Raw genomic sequence first — 17809 nt, 5'->3', positions numbered from 1 at the left:
TTGAGATTTAAAACAAAACCACACAAGAAACCTACATAACCACTGAGGCAGGTAAGAACCGGATAGGTGATGTGGGTGTCCCCAGCAGGCTAAGAATTTGGCACTCTCTTATAGCAAAAATGTGAATGTTCTTCCTTAAGCAGTTTCAGAGATGCTGAAATAAAACTTTCATTAAGGAGTTCCCGTCGTGGCACAGTGATTAACGAATCCGACTAGGACCATGGGGTTGCGGGTTCGGTCCCTGCCCTTGCTCAGTGGGTTAACAATCCATCGTTGCTGTGAGCTGTGGTGTAGGTCGCAGACACGGCTCGGATCCCGCGTTGCTGTGGCTCTGGCGTAGGCTGGCGGCCACAGCTCCGATTCAACCCCTAGCCTGGGAACCTCCATATGTCGAGGGAGAGGCCCAAGAAATAGCAAAAAAAAAAAAGACAAAAAACAAAACAAAACAAACTTTCATTAAGACATCTGCAGACATCTTCGTTTGCATTCATATCCGTAAGCCAGCCGTCCCATCCCCTCTTCCTTAGCAACGTGGCTACGTTGTGCCTTCCTTTCTTTGGACCTTTGCTCCATCCCAGCCACGGGGATGTTCCCTTTCTTATGTAGGAAAGTTCTTTCCTTTCTCGCGTCTATCCCTTCTCAGGTTTGGCTTTGCCCTTAGATACGTCCAGAACTTACTGCACTCTTCAGTCAGTATGAAATCAGAGGGAAAACACTTCGTTTGCTTTTAACACCGCCACCACGATAACAGTGGGGGTTCTAGACGACAGTATCCCGAAGGAGGGACTGTGTTCAGATGCAAAATGGGAAGCTCATTAGCTGTCCTGATTAAGATCAGAACCAACTTGCACTGCTTGGTTTCTCCCACCAGCTGCTTTATGATCTCCGGCGGAAGGTGGAGTTCACTCTAGCAGTGGCCATGTGCACATTTAAAAACAGACTTATCTTTTAGAGTAGTTTTAGGTTCACAGCAAGATTGATCAGAAAGTGCAAAGTTCCTGTATATCCCCCACCCCACCCCTGCCACAAGCACAGCCTCCCCACCATCAGCAGCCCCTGTATGAGTGGCACGTCTGTTAAGCTGATGAATCTGTGTTCTTAGCTTATGTAAAGGTTCACGCCTGGTGTTGTGCATTCTATGCGTTTTCTCTTCTTGGTGTAGTATAGTTGATTTACAATGTTGTGTTAATTTCTGCTGCGTAGTAAAGTGATACACACACACACACACACACACACGCTTCTCTATTACAGTTTATGTCGGGATATTGACTGTAGTTCCCGGTGCTGCGCAGCAGGACCTTGTTGTGCATTCTGTGCGTTTTGACAAATGTACCGTGACAGGTGTCCGCTCTTACAGTTGCAGATGGAGAGGTTTCACCTCCTCCAAAAAATCTTCCGTGCTCTCTCTACCACCCCTCGCACCCCTGGGAACCGTGCATCTTTCTCCTGTCACCACAGTTTTGTCTTTTTCCTGGATGTCAAACAGACTCACACAGTATGGAATCTTTTCAGATTCGTTCTCTTAGTAATATGCGCATAAGTTTCTTCCATGTCTTTTTGAAAGTAGCTTTTATTTTTCAAGCAGTGGTGTTTACTTTTTATTTCAGCAATGATTTAGGGTGGCTTCTCAACTGGTACCCCAACCATCTCTGTATCAGATTTGCTTTGGGCGCCGTCAGAAGCAGGGGAGCTCAGGCTCCACGCTAGTGGACGTTGAAGCACCTCTCCTGGGGGCGCGATGACAGGGGAAATGCTGCCTCTGTGTCGAAGGCACTGCTGGAGGTGAGGAGGTGGCGTGGGAGAGCAGTGCCTTTAAATCAGGCCCAAAGAAGCTTCGGGGTCCCCGACCCACCGCTTCTCCACCTTGGGTGCGACCTTCATTTTTATGGCCTTCTTTCTTGAAGGAATTTCAATAGTCCTTGAAAAACAAGGGCAACTTGCCTTGTTTTTCAAGACTGGAGTTTTTCATTGAGAGAGAGGAGATGGCAGGTCTTCTTCTTGACATTCCGGTGTGATCCCAGCGCTTAGAGCAGCCGTGTTTACACATCTTCCGTCGGACAGTAGGAACCGCAGAGCAGTGGAGGCTAACTCACCCTCCTGTGCGTCCAGCCTGACAAGCTCCCTGGCTCTCGGGGCTGCAGCAGTGCTCACGGAAACAAGCCTGCCCCGTCCCCTGTTTCCTCTGAAGGACGTGGTGGGCCCCCTGCCCCACTCGAGGCTTCCGGTGTATTTAAACAAGCTACAGGACGAGAAACGAATACTTGGAGTAAAAACAGACACAAGAACGTTCTTATTCCCCCAAAGCAGAAGTTACCACCAGACTCTCAATTCCCCAGACGCCGCACGAGCACTCCCTTGATACGGGCTGCAGACATTCAGTATCAGCGAGGCCACGGAGACGCCTCGGTGGCGACAATCTCTTTATTCACGGAATTTCTCCAGGAGGTATGAAAAATAAATAACTACATCGCAGCTTCATGTCTTTCCTTCTATCTGCTGTTCTGATTAGGCCTCAGCTCTGGAATCAGATTTTCTCTGGCTAGAACATGTGTGGGCTTTTCGATGCATCTTTTAGTTTCGCATGATGCCATCCGGAAGAGTCGCTGGAGTTGCCTCTTTTGACAAGCAACAAGAAATCGTCAAGGTTTTGCAGTTCAAGTTCCTTATTTTACAGACGGGAGGAGCAAGGCCCCCAAAGATCCAGGGACTTGTGCCAAGCTGCTCAGTTTCCTGAAAAAGGGCTAGGACTAGAAATTGTCTCGCTTGACTCTCCCTTCTGCTTTCCTTCTACTCGTGTCACGGCTGCCCTTCTTTATTGATTTCATTAAACAAATACAGTCAGCACTAAAAGCTGTACCAGTCCCGTGGCAGCAATTCCGAGCAACTATGAAGTCAGTGCTGTTATTATCCCCGTGTCACAGAGGAGGAAACTGAGAGAGGTTATTGACTTACCAGAGGCTTACACTTACAAAGGCTGTGTGTCCTGAACACAGCAGATCTGCTCCAGACCTGTGTGCCAACTGCCGGCTGCCCCCACCCTCTGGTGTCCCCACTGCTTGACACCCAAGACGGCTGATTGGTGTTGTCTCAGTGCAAATTCCAAGTGAGATATAATACCTCCATCTGGAACGTCAGCTCTAAGCTCAACAAGCAACATCAAGTCAAGATTTAACTCTATCAGCTCGAAAGTCAGTTTTCAGGAATAGTGTTCTTTCTAATTTTAAAATCCTTTGATGATCTCAAAAAAAAAAAATCATCTCTCTCCTCATTGGTGCCTTATGGCCTGAAGGAACGTTAATGTGCTTATCTACCATGTCTTAATTATTCAAAGTGTTATGGAAAGACAGGCTGTTTTCCGATGCAGATAATCTCAGCCAGGAGAGTTGTTTTTTTCCCTTTTGATATAAAAAGTGAAGCAAGACGCATAATAATTCTTAAAGATATCTTTGATCTCAACACACCTGCTAAGATTCCTAGGGTATGGGAGTTCCCATTGTGGTGCAGTGGAAATGAACCCGACGAGTATCCACGAGGAAGCTATTTTGATCCCTGGCCTTGCTCCGTGGGTTAAAGGATCCCATGTTGCCATGAGCTGTGGTGTAGGTCGTAGGTGTGGCTCAGATCCCACATCGCTGTGGCTGTGGTGTAGGCTGGTGGCTAATTTGACCTCTAGCCTGGGAAACTCCATTGGCTGTGGGTGCAGCCCTAAAAAGCAAAAACAAAACAACACAAAACCCGCAATCTGCCACCCTCGGGGGTATGTGAACTTGGGCAAAGTCGTTGCATTTTGGGGGCTAGATTCTAGAAATGGACCTATTCTAGAGTGGACTTCTAGCTCAACGTGATTGTGTCTAGGGTTGCTCTAGGGCATGTGCAAGGGAGCTGAGTGAGAGAGAGGTGTGTGTTGGGGTCAGGGTAGCCTGGCCCTTCGAAATGCGGAGGTGGGCCAGGAGGTTGTGATGGGGAACTTGCATCACAGCTCAGGGGGCGGAGCGGTGGTGGACTGTCTTAGCCAGTGAGGAAAGTGCTGTCATCTCAGCCAAGTGCCAGCCTCTGGGAGTCTGAGGAGGAGCAGGCAGGTCACCTGTGCCGCCGAACCCGGCCGTGAGAATGGAAACCAAAAGCAGGGAACAAAGTCAGGGAGCGACAGTCATGAGTCCATGAGGAAAGGCTCCTTAAGGAAGGCCAATGGTGCCCAACACATGGCAAAGTCCTCAAATTGTTTTAGAGAAATTTGGTGCAAAAGTACACTGTTCCATCATAGCCAAACTACAAGTTTCTTTTTATTATTATTATTATTTTTTATTACTCAATGAATTTATCACCTCTGTAGTTGTATAATGATCATCACAATCCAGTTTCATAGGATTTCCATCCCACAGCCCAAGCACATCCCCCACCCCCCAAACGGTCTCCTCCAGAGACCATAAGTTTTTCAATGTCTGAGAGTCAGCATCTGCTCTGCAAAGAAGTTCTGTCTGTCCTTTTTTCAGATTCCACATGTCAGTGAAAGTATTTGATATTGGTATCTCCTTGTATGGCTGAATTCACGTAGCAGGATAATTTCTAGGTTCATCCATGTGGCTACCAATGCTGGTATTTTGTTCCATTTAATGGCTGAGTAATATTCCATTGTGTGTATGTACCACATATTCTGGATCCAGTCCTCTGTCGATGGACATTTAGGTTGTTTCCATGTCTTGGCTATTGGGAATAGTGCCGCAATGAACATCAGAGTACATGTGTCTTTGTGAGTCCTGGTTTTCTCTGGATAGATGCCCAGGAGTGGGATTGCTGGATCCAGTGGTAGTTCTATGTTTAGTTTTCTGAGGCATCTCCATACTGCTTTCCACCGTGGTTGCACCAATTGACACTCCCACCCAGAGTGTGCTAGGGTTCCCTTTTCTCCACACCCTCTCCAGCACTTATTGTTTGGAGACTTTTGGATGCTGGCCATTCTGGCTGGTGTACAGTGGTACCTCTTCGTGGTTTTGATCTGCATTTCTCTAATAATGAGTGGTGTTGAACATCTTTTCATGTGTGTTTTGGCCATCCGTATGTCTTCTTTGGAGAAGTGTCTGTTTAGATCTTCTGCCCACTTATTGAGGGGGTTGTTTGGTTTTTTTTTTTTTTTTGGAATGGAGCTGCAGAAGGTGTTTATACATTTTTGGAGATGAAGCCCTTGTCAGTTGATTCATTTGTAGAGATTTTCTCCCATTCTGTCGGTTGTCTTTTAGTTTTGCTTAGGGTTTCCTTTGCTGTGCAGAAACTTTGAAGTTTGATTAGCTCCCATTTGTTTCTTTCTGTTTTTATTGTCAATACTCTAAGAGGTGGGTCTGAGAAGATGCCGCTGTCCTTTATGTCAGAGAGTGTCTGGCCTATGTTGTCCTCTAAGCGTTTTATAGTGTCTGGTCTTCTATCTAGGTCTCTCATCCATTTTGAGGTTATTTTCGTGTATGGGGTTAGGGAGTGATCCAGTTTCATTCTTTTCCATGTGGCTGTCCAGTTTTCCCAGCACCACTTATTGAACAAGCTGTCCTTTCTGCATTGTATATCCTTGCCTCCTTTGTCATAGATGAGTTGGCTGTAGGTGCGTGGGCTTCATTCTGGGCTTTCTATCCTGTTCCACTGATCTCTATTTCTGTCTTTGTGCCAGTACCATACGGTTTTGATGACTGTTGCTTTGTCGTATAGTCTGAAGTCCGGGAGCCTGATTCCTCCAGCTCCATGTTTCCTGTTCAGGAGGCCTTTGGCTATTCTGGGCCTTTTGTGCTTCCAAACAAACTTTAAAATATTTTGTTCACGTTCTGTGAAAAATGTCCTTGGTCATTTGATAGGGACTGCATGGAATCTGTAGATTGCCTTGGGTAGTATAGTCATTTTGATAATATTAACTCTTCCAATCCCCAAGCATGGTATCTCTTTCCATCTATTTGTGTCATCTTTGATTTCTTGCATCAGTATCTTATAGTTTTCAGAGGACAGGTCTTTTGTCTCTTTAGGTAGGTTTACTCCTAGGTATTTTATTCTTTTGGATGCAATGGCAAACAGGATTGCCTCCCTAATTGCTCTTGCTGCTCTTTCATTGTGAGAGTATGGAAATGCCATCCATTTCTGTGTATTAAGTTTGTATCCGGTGACTTTGCCACATTCGTGGATGAGCTCAAACAGTTTTCTGGTAGAGTCTTTAGGATTCTCTAGCTGTAGTATCATGTCATCTGCAAATAGTGATAGTTTTACTTCTTCCTTTCCAATTTGGATTCCTTTGATTTCTTTTACTTCTCTGATTGCCGTGCTAGGACTTCCAAGACTATGTTGAAGAGTAGTGGCGAGAGTGGACATCCTTGTCTTGATCCTGATCTCAGCGGGAATTCTTTCAGCGTTTCACCATTGAGAAGGATGTTCGCTGTGGGTTTGTCATAGAAGGCCTTTATGATGTTGAGGTAGGTTCCCGCTATGCCCACTTTCTGAAGGGTTTTTATCAGAAATGGGTGTTGGATTTTGTCAAGGGCTTTTTCCACATCTACTGAGAGGATCATGTGGTTTTTATTCCTCAGTGTGTTAAAGTGGTGTATCACACTGATGGATTTGCAGATATTGAAAAACCCTTGCACTGCTGGGGTAAACCCCACTTGATCATGATGCACAATCCTTTTAATGTATTGTTGGATGCGGTTTGCTAGTATTTTGTTGAGGATTTTTGCATCGATGTTCATCAGTGAAGTTGGCCTGTAGTTTTCTTTTTTTGTGGTATCTTTGTCTGGTTTTGGTATCAGGGTGATGGTGGCCTCACAGAATGAGTTTGGGAGTATCCCTTCCTCTGCAGTTTTTGAAATAGTTTCAGAAGGAGAGGTGTTAGCTCTTCTCTAAATGTGTGATAGAATTCGCCTGTGAAGCCATCTGGTCCTGGACTTTTGTTTGTTGGAAGTTTTTAAATCACCGTTTCCATTTCAGTTCTTGTGACTGGTCCATTCATCTTTTCTATTTCATCTTGGTTTAGTCTTGGAAGATTGTACTTTTCTAAGAATTTGTCCATTTCTTCGAGGTTTTCTGTTTTATTGGCATATAGGTGCATATAGTAGTCTCTTATGATCCTTTGTATTTCTGTGATGTCCGTTCTTACTCTCCTTTTGAATTTCTAATTGTATTGATTTGAATCCTCTTTTTTTTTTTTTTTTTTTTTTTTTTTTTTTTTTTTTTTTTTTGCTATTTCTTGGGCCGCTCAAGTGGCATGTGGAGGTTCCCAGGCTAGGGGTCCAATCGGAGCTGTAGCCACCAGCCTACACCAGAGCCACAGCAATGTGGGATCCGAGCCACGTCTGCAACCTACACCACAGCTCACGGCAACGCCAGATCGTTAACCCACTGAGCAAGGGCAGGGACCGAACCCGCAACCTCATGGTTCCTTGGATTCATTAACCACTGCGCCACGACGGGAACTCCCAGAATCCTCTCTCTTTTTTGCTTGATAAGTCTGGCTAAGGGTTTATCAATTTTGTTGATCTTTTCAAAGAACCAGCTTTTAGTTTCATTGATCTTTTCTATGGTTTTCTTTGTATTTCATTGATTTCTGCTCTCATCTTTATGATTTCTTTCCTTCTGCTCACTTTACCTCTGTCTGTTCTCTCTCGAGCTGCTTTAGATGTAAAGTTAGCTTGTTGATTTGAGTTTTTTCTTGTTTCCTGAGGTGGGCTTGTCTTGCTATAAACTTTCCTCTTAGAACAGCTTTTGCTGCATCCCATAGGTTTTGGACTGTTGTATCTTTGTTGTCATTTGCTTCTAGGTTTTTTTTACTTTCCTCTTTGATTTCTTAAGTGATCCATTGGTTCTTTAGTAGCATGTTGTTGAGTCTCCGCTTGTTTGTGTTTTTTACAGATTTTTTCTTGTTTTTGATTTCCAGTCATATAACATTGTGGTCAGAAAAGATGCTTGATATGATTTCAATTACCTTCAAGTCACTGAGGTTGGATTTGTAGCCCAGGATGTGATCCATCTTAGAGAATGGTCCATGTGCACTTGAGAAGAATGTGTATTCTGTTGCTTTTGAGTGGAATGTCCTATAAATCTCTATTAAGTCCATCTGGTGTAATGCTTCTTTAAGGGCCTGAGTTTCCTTATTGATTTTCTGCCTGGTTGATCTCTCCATTGCTGTAAGTTGGGTGTTAAAGTCCCCCACTATGATTGTGTTATTATTGATTTGTCCTTTTAAGGTTGTTAGCAGTTACCTTATATATTGTGGAATACCTATGTTGGGTGTGTAGATATTTAAAGTTGTTATATCTTCTTCTTGGAATGATCCTTTGATCATTATGTAATGACCTTCTTTGTCCCTTAAAATATTCTTTGTTTTAAAATCTATTTTGGAGTTCCCATCGTGGCTCAGTGGGTAATGTATCTGACTGGGAACCCTGAGTTGCAGGTTCAATCCCTGGAGTTGCTCAGTGGGTTAAGGATCTGGCGTTGCCATGAGCTGTGGTATAGGTTGCAGACGTGGCTCGGATTTGGCGTTGCTGTGGCTCTGTCATAGGCTGGCAGTCGACCCCTAGCCTGGGAACCTCCATGTGCCACGGGAGCAGCCCGAGAAATGGCAAAAAGACTAAAATAAATAAAATCTATTTTGTCTGATATGAATATTGCTACTCCGGCTTTCTTTTGATCCCCGTTTGCATGGAATATTTTCTTCCATCCTCTCACTTTCAATTTGCATGTGTCCCTAGAGGTGAAGTGGGTCTCTTGAAGACAGCATATATATGGGTCTTGTTTTTGTATCTGTTCAGCCAGTCTGTGTCTTTTGGTTGGGGCGTTTAGTCCATTAACACGTAAGGTAATTATAGATATGTATGTTCTTATTGCCATTTTATTAATTGCTTTGGATTTGTTTTTGTTGCTCTTTTCTCTTCCCTTCTCCGCTTGTTCTCTCCTCTTCTGGTTTGATGACTGTCTTTAGTGTTGTATTTGAGTTGATTTTTCTGTGTTTGTGTATCCATTGTAGACTTTTGGTTTGCAGTGATTCTGAAGTTTTGATATAAGAGGCTATATGCATATGAGATTGTTTTAAGTTGTTGTTTTCTTAATTGCAAGTTCATCTCCAGTGTCCTGCATTTGTACCCACCTCTTCTCATGATTTCTGATTTGGGTGGCATAATTGTGCATGATTATGATTTCGTATCTTTACTGCATATGTACCTTTATGGGTGAGCCTTGTCATCTGTGGTATTTTTGTTTCCTGCTGCTGTCTTTTCTTTTCTGCCTAGAGAAGTTCCTTTAGTAGTTGTTGTAAGGCTGGTTTCGTGTTGCTGAATTCTCTCAGCTTTTGCTTATCTGTGAAGGTTTTGATTTCTCCTTTGAATCTGAATGAGAGCCTTGCTGGGTAAAGTAAGCTTGGTTGGAGGTTTTTTCCTTTCATCATGTTAAGTATATCGTGCCACTCCCTTCTGGCCTACAGAGTTTCTGCTGAAAAATCTGCCCATAACCTTATCAGGGTTCCCTTGTATGTGAATCTGTTTCCTTCCCCCAGCTGCTTTCAAGATTTTCTCTTTGTCTTTAATTTTGGTCAGTTAGATTAATATGTGTCTCGGGGTGTTCCTCCTTGGGTTTATTTTATATGGTACTCGTTGTGCTTCCTGGATTTGAGTGAGTGGTTCCTTCCCCATGTGAGGGACGTTTTCGGCTATTATCTCTTGGAATAGTTTTTCTGTCCCCTTCTCTCTCTCTTCTCCTTCTGGCAGCCCGATAATACGGATGTTGGTGCGTTTAGTGTTGTCCCAGAGACTCTCTTCATTTGTTTTCAATCTTTTTTCTCTTTTCTGTTCTGCATCCATAATTTCCACTCATCTGTCCTCCACCTCGCTTATTCATTCTTCTGCCTCCTGTATTCTGTGGTTAGCTGCTTCTCGTGACTTTTTTTATTTCCGTTATTGTATTTTGCATCTCTTCTTGTTTAAGTTTGGTATCTTGGCTCTCTTTGGCCGGTGTTTCCTGTAAGTTATCCATCTTTGCCTCCAGTTTATTTCCAATGTCTTGCATCATCTTCAGCATCAACAGTCTAAAGTCTTTTGCCTGGAGGCTGAGAATCAGCTCATCGCTTAGGTGATTTTCTGGGGTTTTTCCTTTCTCCCTCATCTGAGTTATAGTTCTCTGTCTTTTCATTTCTATAGGTGTTTGGTGTGGTGACCTTCCTCCTGATAATAGAGTTGTAGCCTCTCTTCCTTCTGGTGTCTTCCCCCCCTGTGGCTGAAGTTGGTATGGGGGGCTTGCTGTAGGCTTCCTGATGAGAGGGGCTGATGCCTGCCCCCTGGTAGGTGGAGCTGATTCTAATCCCTCTGGTGGGTGGGGTTTAGTCTCTGGATGGGATTAGAGGTGGGCTGTGTGCCTGAGGGGTCTTCAGGCAGCCTGTTTACTGAGGGGTGGGGCTGTGATCCCTCCTGGGTTGTTGTTTGCCCTGGGGCTTCTCAGTGCTGTCTGACAGGTGGGGCCAGATTTTCCCAAAATGGCCACTTCCAGAGAAAGGCTTGTTGCTGAATATTCCTGAGAGCTTTGCCTCCAATGTCCTTCCCTCACAACAAGCCACATTCACCCCTCTTTTCCCAGGATGTCCTCCAAGAACTGCAGTCAGGTTGGACCCAGATTCCCATGGAGACTTTGCTTTGCCCTGGGAGCCCCTGCACGTGAAAGTCCGTGTGTGCCTTTTAAGAATGGGGTCTCTGTTTCCCCCAGTCCCATGGAGCTCCTGTGCACAAGCCCCAGTGGCCTTCAATGCCAGATGCTCCAGGGGCTCCTTCTCCCAGTGCCAGATCCCCACACATGAGCATGTGATGTGTGGCTCAGAGCTCTCACTCCTGTAGGTGAGTCTCTGTGAACCAGTTAGTTTCCAGTCTGTGGGGCTTCCCACCCGGGAGGTATGGGGTTGTTTATATCATGAAATCATCCCTCCTACCTCTTGATGTGGCCTTCTCTTTGTCTTCTGGAATAGGATATCTTTTTTAAGGTTTCCAGTCCTTTTGGTTGAAGATTGCTCAGTCTTTAGTTGTGCATTTTGTTGTTTTTAGGAGAGAAGTTGAGCTGCAGTCGTATTCTGCCATGTTAATCCCTTCAGAATTTCTTGATTTTAATATGACAGAATTTATGACTTTTTTCTCTTATGGTTATTTCTTCTTTTGCCCTTTTAATGAAATCTTGCTTACTCCAAGGTCATGAAAATGTTATCTACAATTTCCTTAAAAGCTTTATTGTCATAGTTCCTGTCATAGCGCAGTGGGTCATGAGTCCAACTAGGAGCCATGGGGTTGTGGGTTCGGTCCCTGGTCTTGCTCAGTGGGTTAGGGATCCAGCTGGCCATGAGCTGTGGTGTAGGTTACAGACACGGCTTGCATCCCACATTGCTGTGGCTCTGGTATAGGCTGGCAGCTACAGCTCCCATTCGATCCCTATCCTGGGAACCTCCATATGCCGTGGGAGCGGCCCTAGAAAAGGCAAAAGGACAACAACAACAAAAAAGCTTTATTGTCATACCCTTTACATTTTGATAGGCAATGCAACTGGCATTGATTTCTTTTCCCTACTGTGTGATGGGGCCAATATAATTTTCCCATGTAGACAGATGATTGTCCCAGCACTGCTCATTGAGAATGTCATCCTTCCCCCACCGTGCAACCTCCGCTTTTCCATAAATCAGAGGACTCTGTGTGTGTGTGTGTGTGTGTGTGTGTGTAGTTTGTTCTGTTACCTTTGATTTTATTACACAAACTTCAAAGAACACGTTCATCTAACTATTGAGGGTTTTATCTTTGTTTTTCTTTCTTTCGTCTTTATAGGGCATCTCCCACAGCATATGGAAGTTCCCAGGCTAGGGATCAAATCTGAGCTCCAGCTGCTGGTCTACACCACAGCCACAACAGCAAACAGTGGGATCCAAGCTGTGTCTGCAACCTACCCAGCAGCTCACGGCAATGCCGGATCCTTAACCCACTGATCAAGGCCAGGGATTGAACCCACATCTTCACAGAGACAACGTCGGGTTCTAAACCCACTGAGCCACAGTGGAAACTCCTATTGAGTGTTTGATTGTTGTTACTGTTTTTGTCCATGTTTCGTCTGTAGTCTACTAATATCTGATATTACGATAGAGGCTTGTGGGTTCTTTTGATTAATGATTGCTTTGTACATCTCTTTTCATTCTTTTACTTTCATTTTGCTTGTATATTTATATTTGAAGTGAATTTCTTGCAGGTAACTTATCATTGAGTAATTTTTTTGGGGGGGGTACACCTGCTGCTTGTGGAAGTTCCCAGGCCAGGGATCGAGCTGAGCCACTGCGATGACACCTCTGGATCCTTAACTCTGTGCCACAGGAGAACTCCGATAATTGGGTAATTTTTTTTTTTTTTTACCAACCTATTTCTTTAAATTGGCAGAGTTAGACCATTTACATTTAAGTAAGTATTGGTACATTAGGGCTTAAGCTTGCCTTTTAGTTTTGGTTTTTATTTCTCTGTTTTCATTTTCCTGCCTTCCTTTAGTTCCCTTGAATGTTTTTTAGAATTTCATTTCGATATATCCCTAATGTTCTTGAATGTAATTGTTCATATAGGTTTTTTCGTTGTTGCTTTAGGCTTTGCATTTTGTATATGCATGGCAATATATATATATTTATTTATATATATATAGATATATAAAACTATATATATATATATCTAACTATATACATATACATATGTAACTTGTCACATGTACTAGAGTCATCATTTTACCAGGTTGATGTATTTATTCCACTATGTGTGTTTTCGAGTTTTCAGGAACTGTGGTTTGGCATCTGCCATTAATTTTGGAATGTTTTCTGCCGTGTTACTTCAAATATTTCTTCTACTCACTTTTCTCTTCCCCTGGTGTTCTGTTTATTTGTTTTTCTCTGTCAGGTGACAAAGAAGGCCTGGAGGGGGTAGGAGCAGGAAGAATTCTCTTCCACCTGTTGGGCGAAATCTCTGGCAGGCGTTTTCCCCAGAGAGTCGGCTTTGTGGTGAAACCACTCTGGGTGTATTTTGCAGTGTTGGCCCTTTTCCCTGTCAGATTCAAGGGCATCGTTCTCAGATCTTCTGAGGACCTGGTGATGCTCCTGGAGGCGGCCGGACCTTCTTCCAAAGTGTACAGCCCAGAGGAATTTCTTAGATGCACACCAGTGGTGCTCAGCTGCCAACATCCATCGCAGTGATCACTGCCGTGTTCTGCCAGAGTCTGTGGCCCCGGAGGCGTCTGCTCCAGGGAAAGATCGCAGCGGGGACTCTGTCCACAGAGAGCTGGAGGAGGGCTGGTTTCCCTGACACGTCGGTTCTCCACTGGACCCAGTAGAAACCACTGATCTCCAGCATGTCCAGCTGCGGCTGGTCGTAAAGGAGAAACGTGACGACATCCACGCTCTCTCCAGGTTGGAGCTGAGTCTGGGAGGCTTTCGGGCTAACTTTTCATTGTGTTTGCTCGAGTTCATGGATGGAAGAGACAGCAGCTGCAGGATCTGGGCTGCTGACTGCATAAAAAGTAAGATTCAAAAATAATTGATCAAATAAATTAAACGCTCATTTGACATGGCTGATGTCATCCCCGTTTTAAGAATGGGAAAACTATAGTTTGGATGTTAAACAGTTTAGCTTTAGAATCAATAGGGACCGCATCCCAGGTCCTTTCACCAAAATTTTATATTCTTGATGTAAAATAGAGAACTTTAAGGAACCTTTGTCATTTAGTGTTCTTATATAATATTACATTTAGTTAAGTGTTAACGTAAATTAAAGGGAAAAACAGTATGAGCTGAAGTAATGATGGCTGTTATTCACAGAATATATTGAACTGGACTTCCAGAGGAGGCTAGAATTTTCTTGACCAAGTGGGAGAGAGGGTTCCAGGTGTTTTCCAGGGAACAGAGTAAGCAAAATGAGGAGTATTGCCTGATGGGAGTAAGCCATCCCAGGAAAGGAAGCCAGAGAGTAAAGGGGGGCTAAAATTCTCATTTAAAACTAAAAGTAATTCCATCTCATGTCTTCCAATCTGGACAAGTAGTTCTTTTTTTTTTCTTTTGCTTTTTAGGGCCACACCCATAGCACCTGGAGGTTCCCAGGCTTAGGATCGAATTGGAGCTGTAGCCGCCAGCCTACACCACAGCCACAGCAACACCAGATCCTTAACCCACTGAGCAAGGCCAGGGATCAAACCTGCATCCTCATGGATACTAGTCGGATTCATTTCCGCTGAGCCATGATGGGAACTCCCCGGAAAAGCAGTTCTTGGCTTGTTGTGAGAGTGAACAGGTGGTTGATTCTTCTGAGAACCACAACCTGGAAATGGGGAAACAAGGCTTCTTTGTGTTTTCTCTACTAGAGACCCTCTCGGAGGAAGGGCCCTCGGAAAGAATGGATGCCTGCAAATTGCCAGGGTGGTGAGTCCTGGGTCTGCCTGAAGGTATGTGCATTAGGCCGCTGAGAATAAGCTCATAGTCACGTGTGCATGGAAATGACAGGTTAAAGAAGGCAGTGCTAATCGAGAGAGGTATGGTACATGAAAACGCCTTCAAAAATTAAGGACTCGGCGGACTCCTTAAATTAGGGAATAATGCTGAGTCTTGAGTAAAACCACTAAAGCACATGTGGGGCTCAAACACCCCACCCAGCGGATTGTCCTACAATCACCTCACACACAGATTGTCCTGCCGTCAACACAGTGGGCGACAGAAGAGGACTTCACTGCCTCGTCTGTCATCTGAGCCCCAGAAGTTCTGAGGCCCAGCGAGGGGGAGGGGGCTGCTGGCTTGAAGCTGGGCAGCTCCACTGGTCAACTGTGTTGCCTCCTGAACTTCCTGAGCTACTCTGAGCTGTGGTCTTGGAGATAATGGTGGGGTGGGGCGGGGCAGGGTGGGGTCATGAGAGGTCCTGGAAATTGGGGGTATGGCCTTTGAACCTGCTTCTCCACTTGGTGTTCAGGAGTCGAATACTGTGCCTCCCAAACTCTTAATTCCTGTCTTAAGACCCTTCCTCTGAGAGCTCAGAAGGATGTGGACATTGTGCCCTTGCAGTGTGGCTGGGGAGGAGATGCAAAAATAGGACTTAGGTAGAGCCGTGGGCTCATGACCGACAGGACCACAACAAGGAGGCAGCAGCCCATCTCCGCAGGCATGCACTACAAACTCCTTCCCCCGGGAGACGTTTTCTGAAACACTCCTGAAAGAGGGCAGTTTAGCCTCAGCTTGAATAGTTCCTGTTCCAGGGACTGGAGACCCCTTTGCAACATGGTGCTAAGGTGGGAGCTGTCAGAAGCTCGTGGAGATTAAATCTGCCTCAACGGAAGAAAGGAGTGGCTAAGTTTCCTTAGAAGAACCTAGGGCTGGTTGAGGCTGAGGATCGAGGTTGGTGGTGTGGACTATTGTGGAATAAAGTGATGTCTCGCACTCATGATCTCTCACAGCCATCGCAGAGACGCTCAAGCAGCAGCCAGGGGCTCCGGACCAAGGTGATAAGGAATGACCCTGAACTTGGCGAGTGAAGGCTAAAATAGGAATGGTGGGCTGGAAAAAGACAAGAAGAGGATTGTGGGTATCAGAGTGAAGGCAAAACCGTGCAGCCAAGCTGGCCGGCAGGACAGTCCCGAGCTGGGGACTTGGTAGAATCTGCCTAAATCTCTCTGCAGCAGCCCTGAGCCACTGGGGCGTGTCTCCCGCCGAATTACACAGCCATGCACTTCGAGCTTCAGGTAAGAAAGAGAATCCACCCTGTTGAGGCAGGCATCTGGCAGGTGGAAGAGAGATTCATTACTCCCGGAAATGCATCCTCTTGTTTCTGTCGACCTGAGGAAAAGGGAAATGTTTCCTCCTGGAAATGCAGTCGGGGAGGCCATTCCATCACACGTTCAGACCTCTACTTCCCTCCTCAAGAATTTTTTTCTCCTGTTGGAGATGTTGCAGAGTCCATTAACTTGATCTGGTGCACGTTGTTTTAAGTACTATTTCTTCCGGCAGTAACTAGATGGAAATGCTCCCTTTAATATATTGGATTTGGGAAACTGTTTTCCCATCTTCTCCAGCTAATTGCATATAAACAGAATCCGAATGTATGTAGAGTGTATGTAGAGTGTATTATAACATGTTAATTATAGGTATAAATATAATGTCAAGGGGATTCAGGGAAAATATGCAGTGACTTTCAAAAGGAAATTCAGAAGCTGTCCGTGGTTGGTTTTTCTGGTGTGTGTGGTGGCTTCTGTGATGCCCCTTTTCCAAGGCGAGTGACAGCCCGTCCTAGTTGCCTACTGTAGGTATGTAGTGGAGACGTCCATAAGGCACTGAGAGCTAAGATGTAGCTACAGGGTTAGCTCTCTTGGCACACAACCAACGGGAGGAGAGAGCAGGCTGCCTTTCCTTATTTTTTCATACACTCTGCATACATTCGGATTCTGTTTATATGTCATTGAGGCACCATAGATTTCCTAAGCTATTTCAAGTGTTGAGCTATGCTTGTTGTTATTGGAGCTGTAGCATCCTAATATTCTTTTATTTTAAAACCGAGATATAGTTGACATACATTGTTGTGTTAGTTTCAGGTGTACAGCAAAGTGATTCAGTTTCATGTATGTACAGTGTGTGTGTGTATATGAAAGTCCTGTTGTCTGTTTTATATATAGTAATGTGTATATCTACTAATCCCAAACTCCTAACTTATCCCTCCTTACCCCTTTCCCCTTTGGTACCCACAAGTCTGTTCTGTCTGTGAGTCTGTTTTTGTTTTGTAAATAAGTTCATTTGTGTCATATTTTAGATTCCACATATAAGTGATATCATATGGTATGTGTCTTTCTCTGTCTGACTTACTTTACTTAGTACGATAATCTCTAGCTGCATCCATGCTGCTGCACATGGCATTCTTTCTTTTTTATGGCTAAGTAATATTCCATCATATATGAATATGCCCCACATCTTTATCCATTCCTCCGCCAATGGACATTTAGGTTGCTTCCATGTCTTGACTCTTGTAAATAGTGCTGCATGTTGTCTTTTTGAATTAAAGTATTAGTCTTTTCTGGATTAATATTCTTGTTTCTGTTATCAGTGAGTTTCAGGCTTCCCCTCATAATGCACACGGAAAGGCTCAGAGCTGGAAAACAGTAAGGCCAGAAGGCAGACGATGATCTTTATGGGCATATAAATCATAACTCTATTCCCCCACCATTACTTGGTGTCAGACATTCAGCCAGATATTAAAAGAGATTTTAGATCTATCTGTTTTTCTTAATCCATTAAACCAGTACTTATCAAGCTCCTAGCATGCGGGCCTCAGCGTTAGTCCTGGAGCAGAAAAAGAAGCACATAAACCCTCACTGAGGCGGTAAGAGCCTTGAGCCTGAGGCACAAACAGCCTCCCCCTGGGAGTGGGCTCCTGGGCCCGGGGTGCCCGCAGCCTCTTGCCAGCAGAGGAAGCGGGGCTGGAGCATTTTCTAGGACCTGATAGTGCCCTTGACCAGATGCAGAGAAGCCAAAAGCACACCAGTCTGGGCAGGGGGTCTTCTCTTGCTGCTGCTAAAAAGGAGTGCGATGGGGCAGTTGCTTCAAATCATCTCTAGGCTCGTGTTCTCATTCGTCAGGTGAGGCGATTTAAAGGAAACTTCAGAAAGTGTGTGTGTGTGTGTGTATACAGATACATATTTTGTTTTCATCTAGAATTATTAGGGTTGAAGTTTCTCATCTATTAATCTGGACCTGCTGCTTTTCTGCCCACTTTTTGGCTATTTTTCTGCTTTATCTCTGTTGACATTCCCCTAACGGTCAAAACAAACT

At 44.6% G+C, this 17809-nt stretch overlaps 1 long non-coding RNA gene across 2 annotated transcripts in view; it reads left to right on the top strand.

Annotated features, from left to right (window-relative positions):
- The window catches only part of LOC102158878, a 124304-nt gene extending 107705 nt beyond the window's left edge, over nt 1-16599 (top strand). Inside the window, exons 7-9 of one of the 2 annotated variants that reach the window (XR_002340467.1) lie at nt 12915-13530; nt 14368-14448; nt 15448-16599. This is a non-coding gene — a long non-coding RNA (uncharacterized LOC102158878). Of the gene's footprint in view, nt 1-12914; nt 13531-14367 lie in introns of both variants that reach the window. The other variant, XR_002340466.1, reaches the window with a different exon arrangement.

Source organism: Sus scrofa, chromosome 18, assembly GCF_000003025.6.
Source record: "Sus scrofa isolate TJ Tabasco breed Duroc chromosome 18, Sscrofa11.1, whole genome shotgun sequence".
NCBI lineage: Eukaryota > Metazoa > Chordata > Mammalia > Artiodactyla > Suidae > Sus > Sus scrofa.
Note: the sequence above shows the minus strand (reverse complement) of the source record. Positions and strands in the feature narration are given on the sequence as shown.